Genomic DNA, 4,291 nt, shown 5'->3' with positions numbered 1-4,291 from the left:
GAAGGGCATGGCAGAGGAGAGCACCTCAGGAGAGGGCAATAAGGAAGGAGGAGTGGAGGAGGGAGAGGGAGAGGGAGAGAGCCAGCACTCTCTGCTCACCAGGGAAAAAATACAAACCCCAAAGGCACACCCTCAGTGACAGGCCTCCTCTAGCCACTCCCTACCTGCCTACCTTACTACCCAGTTAATCCCTATCAGAAGATTAACTGCACTGATTAAGTTAAAACTCTCATAACTCAATCCTTTCATCTCTAAACTTTTGTACATTGTCTCACATCTGCACTCACATTCAAACCCTAACACCTACATTCTTGAAATTAGGTATGATTTTCGTGATGCTTTATCCAGTAAATTTACAGCCAAAGTGATGTATGTTCATTCTAGAAAGAAACTTGAAGAGACAACTGGGAATCACTGCAGGGGCATTGTGGAAACACGGGTGAAAGCAGCTCAGAGGAACAGAGACTCCATACAATGCACGCACTTGTAGTATGAAGGAGATATGTTACTGTAAGCACCTGAGTTTGGGGACTGTTTGTAACCACAAGAGAACTAGGAATAGATAGCCTGACCCATACAGTGGGCAAAAATCAGCATAGTAAGTGGGTTAGCAACAACGCATCTTTATCAGAAATAAAAATAACAGGGGAAAACAGATGTGGATTCTCAAGCCCCCTTCTGTTACTCCCTCTGACTCAGCAGAGACTTATTCAGTCTTGCTCGTGGAAGATTAGAGAGAGAGCAGTTTCCAGGCTCTCTTGACCCTTGCAAAGAAGTGCTCCATCTCTTTCAGAAAGGGTGTTACACCCAGAGACAACTAGCCAAGTTAAAGATTGGCGTGATAGCTACTGAAGCTCTTTGCCAAGTAGTTCTGGTTTTCCTCCTTTCAGGAATATAGTGGGATCATACTTCCTGCCCCCTTGGGGTTATGCAGAGCCATGGAACTAGTTATGTACAATGAGTTATGACCAATTAATTGCCAGGGCTGGGCCCTCCAGAGCACTTTCTCCTCTGAATTTCTTGTTGTTGTTGGATTATTTTTTTTCCCAGTACTTGGGATGGCACCCAGTGCCAATCATATGCTAGGCAATTGCCCTATCACTAGGATACAGCCCCAGCCCATTTTATTTTTTTATTTTGAAACAGGATCTTGCTAAGTTGCCCAGATAGCCTCAAATTGTGTTCTCCTGCCTCAGCTCCCAAGTAGCTCGGATTTCAGGCATGTACCACCACACCTGGTTCGTCTCTGCTCTTTTGATCCATAGTGTTAGAGATGGATTTTGCTCCATCAGCAGGAAATCCCAGATATAATAAACCCATCACTCTTGTCCAACTCAAAATAGATATGTAATGTTAAGGAATAAAAAAGTTATCGTTTGAAGACTTTGAGATTGTAGGGTTGCTTGTTATAGCAGCATAAGCTAGCCTCTCCTCACTGATAAGCTGGGAAATCCTGAGATGAATTGACTGCTTCTTTTGAAGTGGTTCCATCCATCACAACCTTCACATGAACTTACATGATACCCTCCCTAACCTGGTTAACTTAGAAAAAAAAAAAAAAACTAAACAAAATAAAACCAAAACAAAGCTTTGTTAGTGGAGGTAACACTCTGTTCTTTGGTAAAGAAGCCCTCATGTTTCTCCTATAAGCATTGAGTCTGGCTCTCTGGTACCCTCTATGGCTTGTCTCCTGGGCAGCTCTGAAGCTGGATACATAGAACTCAAGGAAGGATGTTGCTTTTCTTCCTGTTTCCAGCTCAAAGACTTGAGTTCCTTTGCCTGGGTGTGTGTCTCAGTGGTAGAGTGCTTGCCTAGCATACTCCAGGCCCTGGGCTCCAACTCCAATGTTTTAGTCAGCTTTTTTACTGCTGGGAATAAAAGACTTGACAAAAACAATCATAGAGGAGGAAAGGTTTATTTGGGGGCTCACAGTTTCACAGGTCTCAGTCTGTGAACAGAAGCCTCCATTCCTCAGGGCTCAAGGCGAGGTAGGACATCACGGTGGAAGAGTGTCGCAGAGAGAAGCAGCTCACAAGATGATCAAGAAGTAGAAACAGAGAGATCTCCACTTGACAAATACAAATATATACTCCAAAGCCACGCCTCTAATGCCCTACCTCCTCCAGCAACGCCCTACCTGCCTTCAATTACCACCCAATTAATCATCATCATCAGGTGATGAATTCACTGATTGGGTTAAGGCTCTCATACCACAATCGTTTCTCCTCTGAATCTCCTTGCATTGTCTCACACACAAACTTTTGGGGGAAACCACATCCAAACCATAACATCTGGTATTGCAAAAATAAAAAGAAAACCAAAAAAGTGTAATAGAGAGAAACTGAGTTCTCAACTGTGAAATAACAAATGAATTTTTTTTTAATATTTATTTTTTAGTTTTAGGTGGACACAATATCTTTATTTTATTTTTGCATGGTGTTGAGGATCGAACCCAGTGCCTCATGCATGCCAGGCAAGCGCACTACCCCTTGAGCCACATCCCCAGCCCCAACAAATGAATTTTAAGGTCATGGGCTTTTCTAATTTTTTTCATGGTATCTACCACTGGCTCATTTTCCACATCTTTATATTTTCTTGGTCCTGGGGATGGAACCCAGGGGTGTTTCCCCAATGAGCTTTTTTTTTAATTTATTTTTTATTTTGAGACAAGTCTTACTAAGTTGGTGGGGCTGACCTCAAACTTGTTATCCACCAAAGTCCTTGTATTACAGGCATGTGCTACCACGTCTGGCTGTATTTTCTTATAAGTGTGAAATGAGAAGGAGAAAACAGCCTAACACAACTGATCAGTAATTCAGGTGATCTCTAGCAGGTGATTCAGTGTTATAACTTTAACCTTCTAGTCCCCACAGACATTTCCTTTACTTGACCTGTGAGAAGTACTTTATTTCAAGTGCTTGTGAGAAGTACTTTATTTCAAGGACTTAGATGAATACCTGGAGAGTTACTCATCCGCTAAGGCTTTTCTCTCAGAACCAACTTCTTTCCCTTCAGTCTGTGAGGCTTTGTTTCTAACACAAATACCGGTCTCTTGACCTATTGATGACATCTCTGAAACTCTTGATTCATTGCCAAGAATATTTAAACTTTATGTATTCAGTGGACTGATCCATGAGACGAGAAGACTAATTTCATATTTGTTCTCATCTGGTTCCAGAGATGCTCAGAAGATAAAGAATGCAAGTCACCAAGGAGTATCCTTGGAGAAATTTTTTGAGGTTGATGTTCAGATCTTGATGCTAGAGGTGGAGGTCGATGGCTTACAGATTTTTAGAAACTTAATTTTTTGAATAGTTATTTGGAGAGAGGAGGAAAGGTACTTCCAATTGGGAATCTGGGATTGATGTTTCTCTGCCTCCACTGCCTCCTTCAGCCAGGTCACTTGCTGACCTGGTCTAGGCCAAATGCTGCTGCCCCCATGCACTGTCCCTGCCCCCACCTGTGTGTGCCCCTCATCCGCTCTCCTAGCAAACAGCGTTAACTTTCCTCTTTGCTACCACAGTTATCACTACATAAGCACTTTTATTTTTTTTTTAAAGAGAGAGTGGGAGAGAGGGAGATAGAGAACTTTTTAATATTTATTTATTTTTTTTTTAGTATTTGGCGGACATAAAATCTTTGTATGTGGTGCTGAGGATGGAACCCGGGCCCGCATGCCAGGCGAGTGCGCTACCTCTTGAGCCACATCCCCAGCCCCTACATAAGCACTTTTTAAATGAATTGCTTAATGGTATCCTCCAACAAATCATAAACTCCATGACAGGAGTGATGTTATTTGCATTATTTACCACTGTAATACAAATAACCTGAAATGTTCATTCAACAAATATTTATTGAGCACCCATTATGTTCCAGATACTATGCTGAGGACTTGGGATATACCTCAACCAAAATCAAGATTCCTGTTCTGATGAAATTTACATTTAAGAACAGGAATGTATGGGACTGGGGTTGTGGCTCAATGGTAGAGTGCTACCTAGCACATGTGAGGCTCTAGGTTCGATCCTCAGCACCACATACAAATAAATAAAAATATTGTGTCCAACTACAACTAAAAAATAAATTAATTAATATAAATACAGTTGTTTTAAAAAATTCTAAAAAAAGAACAGGAATGTAACTGGGCACCTTGGAACATGCCTGTAATCCCAGTGGCTCAGGAGGCTGAGGCAGGAGGGTTTCAAATTCAAAGCCAGCTTCAGCTAAAGCAAGGTGCTAAGCAACTCAATGAGACCCTGTCTCTAAATAAAATACAAAATAGGGCTGGGGA

The sequence above is a fragment of the Callospermophilus lateralis genome, chromosome 8 (assembly GCF_048772815.1).
Source record: "Callospermophilus lateralis isolate mCalLat2 chromosome 8, mCalLat2.hap1, whole genome shotgun sequence".
Classification (NCBI taxonomy): Eukaryota; Metazoa; Chordata; class Mammalia; order Rodentia; family Sciuridae; genus Callospermophilus; species Callospermophilus lateralis.
Note: the sequence above shows the minus strand (reverse complement) of the source record.